The following is a 17028-nucleotide window of genomic DNA, read 5'->3' on the forward strand; positions in this document are numbered from 1 at the left end:
AGTGAAAAAGGCTGCCTTATACCATAACACCAAGGCAGTATTTAAGTAGATTAAATATAGAACAGGAAGATAAAAATCAGACAGATAGACAAGCAAGAAAACAGGATGGGCTTTAAAAACTGAGTTCTTACAAATATGGACTGCAGAAATAAAAAGGATTTTATTCACATAAAAGTAAATCCTAAATTTACACAGAATAAGTAGTAACTGACAAATTGGGGAAAAAATCTGAAAGAAGTATGAAATAAAATCAGTATCTTTACTATACAAAGAATTTATGGGGGAAAAAAACAAAATAAAAACATTAAATAAAAAACTCCAAGAAAAACAAGTATAAACAGGCAATTTAAAAAGTCAGTAAACATAAAATGATAAAAATATTAATAATAAAGTCCAGCTGCAAATTAAAATAAGGGACTATTAAGTTTGCTATAATATACGTATTTCCTTTGCTGTAATCTTCCAGCAAAGGGAAACTGGAATGCTCAGTCACTATGGTGACAGCATAAACTGGCACAACCTTTCTGGCAAGCATTTTGGCAATACTATATCAAGAACTAAAACCGAGTTTTGACCCTGTAATCCTATCTCTCCACAGCTAATATAAGAAAACAAACTTAAATGTGGGGGGAGGGAGACTATAATGCAGGAATCGCTCATTATGCTATAATTGTGATAAAACTGAAAACTAAATGCTGAACAACAAGCTGGATGCTACTGGGCAAAAGTAGCCTTCAAGCATGTAATTATGAAGGCTGAAAGATATTGCCTGTGTTTATAACATCATAGAGTAAAGAAGAGGAAAACAAGCAATATGCAAAAACTGCCTATAGATTTTAAAAGACTAAGGATACATACTAAAGTGCTTGCATGAAAGCAACTGTTGGGTGTGGGGGCAAGAATGTAATCATTTTTGCTCTCCTCTCATATATTTTCAGCAATACTTTATATTGTTTTTTATACTAGAAATTTATTTAAGAACTTTACAAAATAACTGATACCCATAGAGAGGTATGTTCAGTGAACTGACAATAAAATTAAACATTCCGCAACTGCTTTTTTCTAAATGTACCAATATAATTTATAACATTAAAGAATAAGAGCTCCAAAAACTACATATGCAGTAGAGATAATACCACCTTTAAAAATACAAGAACTTTAAAATTTAAATTACAATGGAAAGTTACTAAGGCTTTTAAGTAAAAACTCTTACATATCAATGTTTTCCTAAAATAGTGTATGCTGTGCTATTAGTAGAGTAATAAAGTTTATTTAAAGATAAATTAAAAATATATCTGGAAAGACAAAATTCTACATTTTATTTTTGCATTATGATGAACTCCCCCTAAAATGAAAAACTTTTTCTAAGGATCTATTTATAGGCTAAATGACTTTGAACACTTAAGCTTCTAAAACAATTTAAAAACCATACATTAAGATCAGTTTGGGAAAAGTAGGTCAAATACTTTCTAAATCTTTTAAAACACCATTTACCAAATAAAGTCCATTAAATTTACAGAATAAACAACTTTGTCTACAGTTATGAGATAAAAACTCATGAGGAAAGAATATTTAATAACTTAATGATTCCAAGTGTACGTAAAAGGCACACTCCTATACAAGTATTACTATGAAGCTAAAGAAATAATTGCATGTAGATCAATTCTCAATATATTAACAGCTGATTTATCTAAGATGGTATCTCCCGCTATAAAATGTACAAAGTTGCAGGCAAGTATTTTCCTTCCTGCTAACCTCTCTAACCACATCAAAGTCATTTCTAGAAATAGATGCCTGCCTTCTAAATTTTGTTCTGTAGATACATTAGGGTTTTTATATAGTTTTTATTATTTTAAAGTATGAAATGGAAAGACTTCTAATCATCAAAATACTAGGTATGAAGACAGGACCAATTCAAGTAAGCTTCCAACGGCAGAATCAATAATAGGACTTCGTGACTACTATGATGTGGAACATGAAGCAGTGAGAAAGCTGTCAGAGACTGAGTCCTAGGTTTCTAGTTTGAACAACTGGGTGTATGAGGATACGTTTACAGCAACTAGAGAAAGGACAGGTTTTTGTTGAGAGAAGATGATAAATTCAGTTTTAGCAGTGCTGGGTTTGAGAAGAAATCTAGGCTGGAGACAGACTTGCAAGGCATCTAGTCAGAAAAATACTTGAAGTGGAACAGGAGGCTTGGGGAGAGGATGAAAAGGAAGACACTTAAGACAGAGACTGTAGGGACACTGATATTTAAGAGACAGGGAGGAAAAGAACACTAAAAAGGTACAAAAAAACAGGAGGAAAACGAGCATGTGTTAGAAAAGGGGAAAGTGTATAAAGAAGGAGAGTACTGGTAAGAATGCCAAATATTTGTCATGTTAAAAAAGTAGTGTCACGTTAAAAAAGAGAAGTGTCCACTTGGATTTAGCAACAAGGAGGTTACTGAAGACCTTAGAATGAGCAATTACAGCAGGGTGGTGAGGGTCAATCCCATAAATGGAATGCATCTATTGATGGGAAGGGACAAGGATAAAAGAGGTCATTAGGTAATTTTTTTCAAAGAAATCAGTCTATGAAGGGAAGCAGGCAGAGATGGGCATGAAGACAGTTTTGTTAAAAGCATGTTTAAAATTTGTTGGGCAAGAACTAGTAGAGGAACATATTGAAGATGCAGAAAAGAAAGGACATAGTGGGTGGTCTCTGAAAAAGCAGGAGCAACTGGGACCCCAGGTGTAAGAAAAATGATTAGCTTAAGATAGGCAGAAAACACCTCTTTTACTGAAACCAGAGGAAAGGAGGGAAAGAAGAAAGTAGATAGAGGCTGGTTAGCAGATCTGTTCATAGGAAGAGGAGGGCATCTGTAAGAGATGTGAAGTAGAAAGGACTGAGCCTTAAATGTCAGGGTGAGAGGCAGGGTCTGAGAGATTTCAGAAGAATAAAGGAGAATGACTGTGGGCAGCACTAAGGATTCAGGTGAGAGCAGGCAACATTCACTGAGAGCACCTATCTGCAGTGTGAATGTTTCCCAGCTGTGCTCATCAGCCTTGGCCAAAATACTCCACTGAATCCATCCAAGGTAGGACTTTGCCAGGCAGATTTCATAGAAAGACAATAAAACAGAAAATGTGAAGAAGCCACTGGAAAACAATCAGTGCAAGGGATGGATGATGGTATGGGAAAAAGGGGGATAAAAGTAAAATTCTTCTACTTTAAAAAAAAAATTTTTTTTTTAAATGTTAACTTATTTTTGAGACAGAGACACAGAGAGACAGGGTCAGAGAGAGAGGGAGACACAGAATCCAAAGCAGGCTCCAGGCTCTGAGCTGTCAGCACAGAGCACCACACGGGGCTCGAACTCACAAATGGAAAGATCAGACCTGAGCCGAAGTGGGATGCTTGACCGACTGAGCCACCGAGGTGCCCCTTTAATATTTAAAAAAAAAAAAAAAATTTTTTTAGTAAAATTCTTCTACTTTAAACAAGCACTTCCACCCATCCTATGACCTACTAAACTAAGTTGCAACGAATAAATTTCATTTAGCTATTTTTTGACATTTTGGTTATTTTTGCTAAGGTGTCATTTGGACTATTTAGAGCTTTTTTGGCTCCCTTATCTTGCAAAGATATGAAATGCAAAAATACTATGGCAATTCATAAATTTTCAGTGACTGATCTTTCTGAAGAAAATCGTGTTGCAAGATTCTTAACTATACAAAATTATTTATATATACATATATATAATTACAGTATTAGTTACCACATAAATACCTATGACTGACCTAAGGTTAACCTTTGAAATAAGAATATAAAGAAGAAATTAATCAGCTGAAGAAAAAAAATTATTTTTCTAAAATCTTCAAATTCAGATATCATCTCTGACATAGCATTAAGTCACTCCTAACCATCTCTGGAAATACCTTCTTGAAAACTGTAATTATTTTAGAAATATAGGAAGTACAGTTTTTTTCTAAATATTTACTTGGGAGTCACAAAATAACCAAAAGTGGTACTTTATATATTTGTACAAGTTTTTCTAAAGGTTGCATTATTTGGGGTGTTTCTTTTACTAATTATAAAATTACCTGGTACACTGTTCTGAAAGTCTTCATACAGTGTCCAATTGTACTAAGCACTTTTAATGGAAACGGAGAAGAAAATGCTTAAGTATTTGGTATTATGTGTTGTTTAATCAGTTTCATTTGAGGAATTTCTCAATTTCTTCTCCATACTTAAGATGGTCAAGTACCTAAAAAAAAAAAAAAAAAAAAAAAATCACACAGGATCTTTTCCACAGCACTTTCAATTTGAGATTTTCTTAAAATTTCCATAATTTTCTAGAATTTAAAATATCTTCTGTAATTACCCTCTTCAAATTAAAAAAAAACTTAAGATATTGGGGGAAAGGGGATAAAAAGTCTACAACAAAATATAACAATTTGAATCAACAAAAACTTTATTACACCTCACTATGTACTAGGTATTGCATCAAGTCTATTTTATGGTATAGTTGTTCTGCACAGAACATTTCACATCAACAAAATATACCCTTGCTCAGAGAACTGAGAACAGAGGTCAGTTAAATTCTGCTTGTTAAATCCTCTCCCTCCCTACAATTTATACTCAAAATCTATCACTTCCTTGTCATGGATTACATATAACACCCAAATAATCTGTAGGCCCTGCTACCACCATCAACCTGCAATCTCAGTCTTCACTGCCAACTCCATATTCACTGGTAACAGCTTTCTGTCATCCCTTTCCACTGGACCATTACAAACAAACTCCCTACATCTTCCCTTTCTTCCCAAATAGTCCTACTTCTTCTGCTTCAACAAAATCCCAAGTCCCTCTAAAAGCACTATTTCCTTAGAAATCTTTTCTAAAAGGAGTACTACTCTTCCTGGTCTTCCAGACTCATGAGGAAAGGATCACATTTGCAAACCATTCTTATTTAATGCTTAACCTTCCTCTTTTGAACAAATTAGTCATGAAAAATATCACTCTCCCATACTTGGACACCACTTCCTATTGTCCTCCTCAAGACAATCTTGCACTTTTCTTGGTAACAAGTGGCTCATGGTTTCACTCTCCACCTCATTTCCTGCTTTCGTGGTTTTTCTAAGACTGTGGCTTGAGACCCAACGTCCATCTCATCTTCTCTATTCCAATGCCTTTTTCACTCTGGACTGATAATTTGTTCAAGATCCTCAAGTTCTGAAATCCCTCCTTCTGATCCTGAATCCTTGCATTCTACTTCTCTCACTTGCCCGTTCCTGCAGAACCCACTCTTAACCCTGCTGCAAACTTCTAGTCCCTTGGTCATTCTTCTAAGAATCCATTAACTTCTTGCTTCCTTACTCAACCCCAAACACAAACCCAAGTAACCCATTCCAAAAATGCCTTGCAAGGATCTTTGACTTCCTCACCTACTTGCTCATTCTATCAATTAGTGATAAAACCCAGTACCTGCTCTCTTTGTTTCTACTCATAAACTGTCTGACAGCAGGGAAAGTTATAAAATGGCTCTGGCTATGTCACTATTAAGATACCCCATATTACACTATACAAACACAAATGCACACTTTCAAAATGTAGGCTTACTCCATGAAATAAGGTACCTCGTCTGTTTCTCACTGCCATATCTCCGGTACTTTACTGTCATTAAGTCACACACTGTAGGCATTCAATTCAATTTGTAAGATGAATGTATTGCTATGTACTCTGTTGGCTTCTTAACGAATTCCCTAGTGCGATTATTCTAAATACTTTTCCTATTTTTCCCAAGTGTCAAATACACTTGTCTCCTTTACAAATGGCCCAATCCTCTAATGAGGAAACCAAAGGTCTTCTAACATGAGTTAACACAATTGCCCTACATTTTTATTCCATCTTATCCATCTTCCCTAACATGTTAAAAAGAAAACTGTCTTATAACTGGTTTTATAGTTCTTTTTATTTACTAAATGCCTACTGTATCACTCTAGTGTTAAAGAATACACACTCACGGGACACCTGGGGTGGCTCAGTCGGTTGAGTGTCCGACTTTGGCTCAGGTCATGATCTCAAGGCTCATGGGTTCAAGCCCCGCATCCAGCTCTGAGATGACAGCCCAGAGCCCGGAGCCTGCTTCAGATTCTGTGTCTCCCTCTCTCTCTGCCCCTTCCCTGCTTGTCCTCTGTCTCTCTCAAAAAAAAAATTACAATTTTTTTTTAATTAAAAAAAAGAAATGCACACTCACATTTGACCTTTCCTGAGTTCAATTTTTCTTGTCCTATTAGTCTCCCAATTAACAAAAATACTGAGAATACCAATAAAGATACAAGTCAACTGCCAATCTGTATTTTCTCACTATAGTTGGTTTAGATCATAAGAGAGCTAAGGACGTATCTGCTTTCCTGGAAAGCAAGGATATATTCTATTTTGAAAATGGGTTGTCTTACAATTTCAACAATGGAATTAAATTCAGACTCTGACATTTTTCTTAAAGGGGCAATTATTTCTAAAATGCTTTTTAAGAAAAATTTCTTCTGACCCTCATCCTTTAGTCATTTAATTTCTAAACTGTCCTTAGGAAACAATTACTTAACTTTTCCTAAGTGAACTTTCATTGACTTTTTTTTTTTTTTTTTGCTGGTCAGAGAATATCTTTAAATAACCAGCATCTGACAATGCACTGAGCATAGAAACTAACATTTAAAGTACTTTTAGACCCCTAAAAAAAAAAAAAAGCAAAACTTCAGTCAAGAGTAAATATCACAAGCCTAAATAAGTAGAGGAATTTGTGAATAAAAAATAGAAAGTCAATTAATAGAAAAGTTATAGAAAATGACTTAAGATTAAGTGGATTTGGAAAGAGAGGCTATCCAATAGCTGTTACAGGACAAATTCAAACACAAATGGGCTGAAGAAATTCTGTGAAGACAAAGACATTTCAAAATGCAGTGCTTCAACTATTCCACTATTTAGTAATTAGGAATAACATGGCTCTTTTCTGGCAAAAGTATGGAGGCAGATCAAAGTGGCATGCCAAAAAACAAGGCAAACAGGGCAGCAAACCCAGAATGTCTGTTTACTAAGTAGAGAGGAACCTCAACCATGCAGCAGTCTCCGCTATATAGTCTTCAACTATAACACAAAGGACGATAACCTACATAATTAGGTCAAATTACCTGTTTAAAACTAGTTTTAAAGCTCAGAAACGGCTCCTTCTCTGCTTCACACTTCAAAGCTGTTGCCTGCTTGTGATTTAAAACAAAAAAAGTCACTTTAGTAAATTCTTACTTACACTATAAGGTACAGAATAAGAAATACTATATTTATAGCCTAAAACATGTTTAGAAAAATGAACAGAAAAGGAAAAATCCAATTTAGCAATATTTTAGACTGGCTACCTTAATTCTCTTGGAAAACTATGATATACTTAAGTGATTAAATCTTCCAAACAACAATGTGATACATTAATATCTACTCTGGTGCATAATGAAAATGATTACCCTAATTTTCATGTAAACATCCAAGCCAAAATCAAGTCATTAACTTTCTGCCATTGAAACTATTCTAGAGCTTTGCATTTCCAATGATGAAAAAAGGTTTACTTGAAAGCTAGCTACTTAAAAGAAAATAACCTTGTCACGATATACACACATGTTTACCTTCTGTTCAAAAACTCCTTATAATGGTTTCCAGGACTCTCACCGGGAAGGTGATAGGGAAAGAAAAGAGCAGGTGCACGCGAAGCTCTCTAACACCCACTCCGGTAACCAGAGAATACCAGAAGGCGGAGTCTGGAAAGCAGTTATGAGGCGGGGGTGATAGGGGCGCCCAGAAAGCCCGCTTCTTCCAGCGCCAAATTACGATCCGTTACTCATAAGGCACATGACACAGACCTCAAACCGGTGAAAAAAGGGGGGGAAATAATAAAGAAAAAAAAGAAAAAATCAGAGAAGACGAGCTCCAGAGAAGTGAGCCGCAGGATGAAAAGTTTGGATGACCCGCCTCCCTAGCAGGGCCTACTATCCAATCGCCAAACACCATTTCTGCAAAGCAAGCAATGTTTCCCGAATCCCACTTGGCATTTAGTTTTCCCCATCTTAGGCCCTTTCTAACTGGACGTGCAGAAGGGAAACAATGCGGGGGGGGGGGGGGGGGGCTGCTAAATTAACATTCCTCTCACAAGTATAAACCACCTCTTTGCCAAAGTCAGGAAAGCCTCCTCACCCCACCCCTAGCCTTTTTGCTCTAAGAATACCCAAGACAGCAAAAATCCGCTACTCAAAAATCCCAACCCGAAAGTCGCGTCGCTCCGCACCTGGCCTTCGGCACCCAAAATTCTGGACACCGAGAGCGTCACACGATGGAATTTGGGAGTGGGGTGGGAGGGGGCGCAGTCACGTACACTAAGGCCACTAAGGCCCCTAGCTGTGGAGAACTCGAGCCCCGTCCCTGGCAACCAAACCACAGCCCCCGCTCCGCTTCCTCCACTTGCAAGGGACGTTCCGTAGCACACGAGACGCAGGGCGGCCCCCCTCTCCGGAGCCAGAAAATGAGAGGGGCGCGGAGGCAAGAAGGGGGCTCGGCAGTCGCTAACGCGTCCCTAGGTGCTCACCCGGAGATCGCGGCGTTTGGCCCGGGGAAAGGGGCGTGAAAACCCAGGAACCCACAGAGAGGTGTGGGCCCGAGGCCAGGGCCTACAGGGTCAAGTGTCCCAGAGCCGTTGCTCTCCCGCCCCTGCGCCGCGCTGCCCTCGGTTGCCAAGGGCTGGGGACGCGCAGCATTACCTGTAAACGAAGCAGCCCCTCCTGCCAAGGGTGGAGTGGCGGCCAGGCCCTGCGACCCGCCACCGGCAGGGGTCCTCCCTCAGAGACCAGAGCAGGGAGCGCCCACAAGTTCCCTGGCTGCCTAGGGCCCAATGGCCGCCTTCTCTACCTTAGCTAGTCGGCGCCAACCGCCGCAGCCACCGCCATCTTAGGATCTCATTGTGGTGGGAGAAGAGGGGCGGGGGGACTGCAGAGGGGGCAACGCGCCGTGAGACTGCGCCGTCTCCTCGGCAACGGCCGCGCGGGGGCGAGAATTCGCCGGGGCGGGAGCCGCAGTGCGATCGACGCTCTAGGCTGGAGTCATGTGACCGCCGAAGTCTTTGGTGTCACCTCGGGCTCTTTAGCCTGGCGGTGACTATACGAACAACCAGAGACTACATATCCCAGAATGCCAACTGGATCCTGGTTTATGAACCCCGCCCCCCGCACCTCCTCCACGAGAGGGATAACTACAAATCCCGGCATGCTGTGAGATCCCGGCGCTGCTCTGTGATTGGGAGGCTCCGGGCCTGTGCGGAAGTAGATTGAGCCCCCTCCTTAGCTGGAAAACCGGAAGCTCGTTCTGGTTTTTCGTGTGGGTTCCTGCTCCGGACTCTAGCCGGAAAGAGGAGAAAAGACGAAAGTCGTTCTTCTGTCCACTGTACATCTACATCCGAGTTACTAAGAGATGGAAACAGAAGGGCCTTTACGATGTAGTCCTGATTTTACACGGTAGGCTTTAATCATGGGAAGTTAATTGGCCAAACCACTTAACTGTATATAGCTAGTCAGCGGGAGAATCCTAAATGTTAGTAATGAACACCACCTTGGACTAATGTCCCAGTTTTTGCTTGGAAGAGCCAGATGATTTCAATCAAAATTTAGTAGAAGGAAATTTCGCTTAAAACTAGTGTCTGAATTCTCTTTTTATTGATGCTCCTATCTCATCGGTACCTCTATCGAGAATGAATTGATAGGTTCTCCGTAAAAATTCATAATTCAACTGAGTGAATTCTAAGATCTAATTGGCTTTATTCAATTAATGAATTGAGCAGAATCCCATGTACCAAATAGAAAGGGGATCTATTGGAGCGGTAGCAAAGGAAAGTTTTTTAAAGGCAGAGGGTTGGAAAAAGGAAATTATTAGCAAAGAGTGCATTGTTTCTGGCAAGGTTGCCTTCCTATGTAGAATAGAAAGGCCTACCAGATGGATTACTAACCTGTTGACCAAGTAATTCCAGGTTGACTGGTTAAAGGTTACATTTCTGGGGTGTTGAAACTGCAGTCGGGTTAGGTATTAGGTCTTGGTTTTCTGATTTGGGGGTTGGCACTCATGATTCTATTGGGGGCCTGCTGTTTCCTTCTTAACATTCAACACATACACACGAAAAATGTGATGGTGACTTTTAAGGCCTTCAGTGTCCCTCTCTGAAAACTTAAAACACCTTCAGTTTTACTTGAGTGCAAGGGCATTCTATTTTTAGACAGTTTGTGAGATGGGTTTGTTTTAAGCAAAATAGAAGGAGGAGGAATAGACCTTTAGGTTCCAACAAGTTGTTCTCATAACCAACAGAAATTGTTCAAAAGCCAGTTAATAGAACCATATCTCAATACATAATTCAGGTAAATAAAGCTCTTCCTGAAACTATACCCAGGCTCAGTCTCATTGCTATGAGACTTTATTTGTCATATATGTTTTAATACATTCTGTGTGTCTAACATTGATAATTATTTAGGTAACACATAGTCCCTGCTCTTGAAGGGCTCATGTTTTAGTGAATGATGGAAAAATAGGATATATAAATAAATTCTGTCTTGTAAGAATACAAAATGCTGTGGGCATCCAAAGGACAGGGTGCCCTGGGCCCCATTTTAATTCCCCCACTCTAAGATCTTGGGCAAATTATTTATCCTTTCCTCAATTGCCCCATCTATAAAATGGAAGGGAGGCAGTCATGTTGCCTACCTTGTAGGGATTTTTTTTTTCAAGTAGTGTTTATTTTGTACAAGGCCCAAGTGAAACATTTTCTCTGTTGTGATTTTCGTAATTTTCCCAACTATCCTGAAGAGATTGATTCTGCATTCTTTCCATTTTACAAGCAAGAACTTAAGTAAATTACCAAAATTCTGACAGCTCCAAGTGGTAGAGCCTTGGTGAAAGTGAGGTCTACTGTACTCTTTGGAGGGATTTTTTGGTTAACTAAGAGAATGAGTGGAAAAAATTACTGGCACATGGTAAGGCTCCAAAACATTAGTTGTCATTATTATTATCACTATCATCATTTTGTTTTTATACATGTTTTTATTTTTAAATATGTAGAAGCTACTCTCATTAAAACCATTCAAATGAATTTAAAAGCATTACTGAAATCAACATTGTCATTATGCCTTTTAAATTTATGGTCTCTAAAAAATGTCAAAATACTGTTATGCCTGTTTAGTGCGGGGAGTAGTCTGAGAAATTTTTGTATTTAAAAGACACGCTCCGGGGCGCAGGTCATGATCTCTCAGTCTGTGGGTTTGAGCCCCGCATTGGGCTCTGTGCTGACAGCTCAGAGCCTGGAGCCTGCTTCGGATTTCTGTCTCCCTCTCTCTCTGCCCCTCCCCTGCTCATGCCCTGTCTCTCTCTCTGTCAAAAATAAATAAACATTAAAAAAGTTTTTTTTAATAAAAAAATAAAAGAGACCCTCCAACTCAAATATGAGCATTACTGATCTTAGCAGAGAACAGAGGAAAGAAAAAAACCTGAAAAACTATAAAATTATTCCAGACTTCCAAAAACTTAACATCTAATTCAGAAAATAAACCTAGTGCAAATGAATCAATTTAGTATCAGTAGTGTATGAATATGGCAAATAAATGATACAGACAGTAAGTGCTTTGGGAATTCAGAGACTATTGATGTATTGCTTCGAAGATAATAATGGCTCCAGGATTTCTGTGTAGAATGAAATTAGGGGTAACAGTCTGGGGGAAATGTAGATGGTGGACATGTGTGGCTTCTCAGAGATACACATTGAAACTGTATCTCAGTTTCCCACATTTATGAACAACTTAATACACATATATTAAACATGAGAGAGGGGGCGTAAGGCATAAGCGGAAAGGGGCACATTTCAACCACAGAGTACAACCAGAATTAGTGATGGATAATGCGGAAACCAGCCTGGGTGAAGTAGAGGATTCTTACGGGTTGCGGAATGCGGAGGCAAGAGAGGATAGCCAAGACTGATGAACAGGTATCTGTATGTTTGCTACAGACCGGAGAAAATCTTAACTATCAATCTGAAGAGAATGAGCTTTGTTCTGTAGATAGTGTAAAATCGCAGTGAGGCTTTGGAAAAAACAATGATAGAATGAAGTAGTTATTTAAAGAATTTAATCTAGCCCCAATGTTTAGAACAGGCTAGAGGGAGGAGCAGAGCAACAGGTTCGGCGGGTGTTAACTGGCATGAAGTAATTAAGGCCTGGCCTAAGGTAGTAGCAAAATGAATCAAGTCAAGGAGTTGGATTCTGATGGCAAACTAAGTCAGTTGTCATGCTGTGTAAAATGGCATTTTCTTCTGTTTTTTTGATCTGCCATCTGACACTGACCAGGGGGTGCTTACAGTGTAACATTTTGTGCTATCTCATTTATCTCCTTAATGTGTTCAGTGTTCTCTATCCACAGATGGATTTACGTATGGTGAGAGCAAAAACCCTGCCTTTGGTAGTTCTTTATATCCCAAATGCCTTGCAGAGTTCATTTACTGTATTTTGATATTCACTAATTTGGCCTTGGAAAAGAACTGTTTTCGCAGTACCTAATTTTAACCTGCAGGTGGTGATAGAACTTAAAGGAAAAAAATCTTTAGTGTCCACCCTTCTATTATACTGAATTTTATGATTCTTTTTATATGTGATTTTTTATACACCCAAAAGAATATATGACATTTATGTACATTATAAAGTACAATAACAAAAGAAACACCCAAGAACCCTCTACCTAACCTAAAACATAGAATATAATCAATCTATTTAAGGACCCCTGTGTTTTTCTCCAAACTCATTCCCCTTTGCAAACATAAATATTATTCTGTATGATCTTGGTGCTATCATTCCTTCATTTTTCTATATAGCTATATGTATATATCCCCAAATAATATATTGTTTAGTTTCACTGTTTTCAAACCTTATATAAATGGTATCATACTGAATATATTCTTGCTTGACTTGCTTTTTCGTTCATTGTTTCTGAGATTCATCCATGTTGGTGAGTGGAAACACGTCTTAAGAGCAGAATGTAAAATTAATTTTGGAGTATTTCTAAGTTTGAACATAAATGATTTTATCTTTACTCTTCATACTAGATTTGTGGGTTCAATGGTTGAAGAAATTGTATAAACAAGGGATCACTTGAAGAACTGTGACCTAGTTCTTATACTTTTGGGCAAAATCTAAGCACTTCTCTCCCTGAATCCAGCCCAGAGTTTCTCAATCTTGACATGATTGACATTTGGGGCTGGATGATTCTTTGTTGTAGAAGGCTGTCCTGTGTTTTATATTTAGCTGCACACCTGACCTCCTCCCACTAGATGCCTGTAGCACCCTGCCTCCCCAATTGTGACAACCAACAGTGTCTTCTGAGATTGCCAAATACCCCCCACCAAAGGAAGGTAGAGCAGGGGGTGAGGGCAAAAGCGCTCCTGAGTGAGAAGCGCTGATCTAACCTTTGCATTGAGAAACTCATGCTACTCAGGATTTTTCTTAGGTACCTCTCTTGCTCAAAAACCTAAACTTATGAATAATTAAATCAATTAGTTACTATATATAATCGTATCAACTAATTATATCAAATCCACATACATAAATAATGTTTCAAGGCTCTTCTTACTTTCCTCCATTCTCCCCCTATCTAATTACCATGCCATCTCTCATTACTGCCACTTCAGACTTTCTATGACTAGGTTCCAAATACCGAATTGCTGCTCTCCACATACAATGTTAGTGTTTACCCCAGTCTGAGCTGCCCTTTCCTCCGTAACCAGTTTATGTCCTCTTCTTTCAAAAGTCACTCATTCAATACATGTACCCTTGTATTTCAGACTGTTCTGTCCATAGTTGCTCTTCATCAGTCTTTACATGGCTCAGCTCTTGTACAGTCTTAACCATGATACCCTGTTTCTTACATTTTTCTCTATATATTTTTGAAAGGTCTATATATTTACCCCACTTGTGCTACTCAATGTAAACCTCATCAGAGCTGCAATAGTGTAGTTCTGTGTGGAATGCTTGCTTCCCAGGACATATCACGTTGGGAGGGGGTCAAATAAAAGGATATAATAAAAAACAGGCCCCTGGGTGCCTCAGTAGGTTGAGCGCATCTATCATTTGACTTTAGATCATGATCTGACGGGATCAAGCCCTGCTTTGGGGATTCTCTCTGTCCCTCTCTCGCTGCCCCTCTCTCTCTCTCTCTCTCTCTCTCTGTCTCTCAAAAATAAATAAATAAATAAAGTTAAAAAATAATTTAAAAGTACAAAGAAAATAATCTATACCTCATTTCCTAGCCTCCTATCACCCCTACAGCATATAAGATTGAAAGTATTAAATATATTTGGATAAAGATTGTTAATTAAGGAGAGAAATCAGGCAATTAGGTGGGATGATTCCCAAAATAAGGAAATATAGGCTGATAGAGATTTCCTAATGCAGATGAAGAGTATTAGAAAAGTATCAAAATTAATCCTCAGCTTTTACTTTGAAAACCCTATTACTGAAAATACAATTATGTGAGGGGCACCTGGGTGATTCTAAGGTCAGGAAAAAAAAATGACAAAGCATATGTGAACCCAGATTAACCAGGAAAGAGATTAGAGTTCTCTTTCTTTACCACCAGAATACCAAATAATTTTCAGGGTTAAAAACTGGGGGATATTGGGTGGCAGGAATGACAGTCCAACCTAGATAAGGAAAAATATAAAATCCTGACAAGAGATAGGGCAGAGATTGACAAACGTTTTCTGTAAAAGGCCAGATATTAAATACTTTAAGTATTGTGGGCCACACAGTCCCTGTTCCTACTACTTAGCTGTGTAATTGTAGGGTGAAAGCAGCCAGACAAAATATAATGGGTGAACATAAATGTGTTGCAATAAAACATTATTTTAGGATACTGAAATTTAAATTGCATATGATTTTTCCATGTCACAAAATATTAATCATCTGATTTTTTTTCAACCATTTAAAAATATTAAAACAGGGGCACCTGGGTGGCTCAATCAGTTAAGTGTCCTACTCTTGATTCGGCTCTGATCATGATCTCACAATTCAGGAGATCAAGCCCCGAGCCTGCTTGGAGTTCTCTCTCTCCCAGTCTCTCTGCTCCTCCCCCACTTGGACTCTCTGCCTCAAAATAAATAAACTTAAAAAACAATATTAAAACAGGCAGTGGGCCAATTTAACCCATGGGCCATAGTTTGCTGATGCCTGACACAGAGTACCCAACTTTTAAAATTTTTAGATAGTTAATGATAGATCCAAGAAGAAATTAGCAATGGAAGAAAATACATTTTCATTACTTTGCAGGATGGTCATTTTACAAAGAATCATTTGAACTATGGGGTGCCTGGGTGGCGCAGTCGGTTAAGCGTCCGACTTCAGCCAGGTCACGATCTCGCGGTCCGTGAGTTCGAGCCCCGCGTCGGGCTCTGGGCTGATGGCTCAGAGCCTGGAGCCTGCTTCCGATTCTGTGTCTCCCTCTCTCTCTGCCGCTCCCCCGTTCATGCTCTGTCTCTCTCTGTCCCAAAAATAAATAAACGTTGAACTAATGAGGAAGGGAGGATATAAAGCAAATGTAACTGAACAACATTTGTAGGTATTAGTTTATACTTTTTTCTTATATATTCTGTTTTCCCCTATCCTGGCTAGTTCCAGCCACATGTTGCCTCTACAAAGGATTGTCACAGCTGCAAATACCAGAAACAAAAGATACAAGTTTCAGACATAAGAAAAAAGATTAAAATTCGAGCGCTTTCCACCCCTCACAATTTGCCTGAGTGGAAAAAGGAAGAACTGATGGGAAATTCAAAGAATTTTTTGCTTTGCCCTGCATCTCTGCAAAGGAAGAGGAGGAAGGTACAATCTGTGGGGATTGATGACCGACGACAGAGCCTGGAAGGCTCCATGGCTACAGCAGAGACAGGTGGTTACAGTGGCACTCTGCAGAGCTCGCCCACCACAAGCCCTGGAAGTCACATGCAGCCCTGGGAGGAGAGATTGTGTGACGTAACGGATCAGGAGTGAGATTAGGTCTCTCCAAGCCTATCAAATACAGCCTTGAAATTCATTTAGAAAAATAAACATGTAATATCTTCAAGCCTATCAAATACAGTCTTGAAATCCAATTAGAAAAATAAACATGTAAGTTTGTGGCATAGAAAACATACCCACTTTACTTACCTAGTTCAAATGTCTGCTACCCGAGTGTCCCCAAGTCTTCAAAACTGTTGGAGTAACCATATCTCCGTCACATATACAGCAGGAAACCTAATCTCAATGCGGACATCTTTTAGAATGCTTGGAGCTAATGGCTTTTTGTTTGTTTGTTTTCCTATTATTTCCTGCTTCTGCTGAATTCTTGATTTCTTTTGAGTCTGGCTTCTTATGGCGGTTCTTTTTCTCCATCCCACATCATTTCCAAGGCAGAACACAACCTCTTTTGCTTTGTTTTCTCAAAATCCCATGGAAACAAGGCATCTCTGTGTGGTATAGTGCGTTCCACTGAAAATTTGGAGTTAACGCTATAAGATAGGGGAGAAGGAAGAGAAATTTATACCGCAGCTATTTGGACACCCCTGTTCTTTTTTAAAGATCTTTGGCCGTAGCCCAGAACTTCTCTCTGGCTGCCTTTTATCCAACTCCCTGTCCTATTGACACATTCTTTCTTCATATCCTATTCCCCAGTCTTATCACTTCCCCCTCTTGACCTTTTTCCTCCTAGGTTACCCATGAAAACTCCAAATTCTTCACTGATTTTTCATGGACAGAACAATTTTGTTTTCTTGGTCTTGCCTCTGGCTTATCCCAGCTAGACCCACTATTAAAATGCTCTTCCTCTGCTGCACTGATATTAGTCTGACTCATTTCCTCAGCATGGAGCTCTGAGAGCGTTATGTCTTTGGATGCTAAAATCAATTGCATACTGTTCTTCATTATCCTGATTAGCAGAAATTGTAAGAAGAGACATCTG

The 17028-nt window shown here is 39.0% G+C and overlaps 2 protein-coding genes across 26 annotated transcripts in view; one reads left to right on the plus strand and one right to left on the minus strand.

Moving 5' to 3' along the window:
- The window catches only part of PCM1 (pericentriolar material 1), an 80607-nt gene extending 71510 nt beyond the window's left edge, over positions 1 to 9097 (minus strand). For 17 of the 20 annotated variants that reach the window (XM_047854950.1, XM_047854946.1, XM_047854945.1 and 14 more), the window contains exons 1-3: positions 8781 to 9097; positions 7173 to 7241; positions 4086 to 4249 (exon numbers count right to left, since the gene is read on the minus strand). The gene's annotated coding sequence lies outside the window, so the exon portion shown is untranslated. The remainder of the gene's footprint in view (positions 1 to 4085; positions 4250 to 7172; positions 7242 to 8780) is intronic. The other 3 variants (XM_047854931.1, XM_047854933.1, XM_047854932.1) reach the window with 3 other exon arrangements.
- A 102-nt stretch (positions 9098 to 9199) lies between these two features.
- FGL1 (fibrinogen like 1) overlaps positions 9200 to 17028 on the plus strand; it is a 54936-nt gene continuing 47107 nt past the window's right edge. For all 6 annotated transcript variants that reach the window (XM_047854956.1, XM_047854953.1, XM_047854955.1 and 3 more), the window contains exon 1: positions 9200 to 9530. The gene's annotated coding sequence lies outside the window, so the exon portion shown is untranslated. The remainder of the gene's footprint in view (positions 9531 to 17028) is intronic.

The sequence above is a fragment of the Prionailurus viverrinus genome, chromosome B1, assembly GCF_022837055.1.
Source record: "Prionailurus viverrinus isolate Anna chromosome B1, UM_Priviv_1.0, whole genome shotgun sequence".
In the NCBI taxonomy this organism is placed as follows: domain Eukaryota; kingdom Metazoa; phylum Chordata; class Mammalia; order Carnivora; family Felidae; genus Prionailurus; species Prionailurus viverrinus.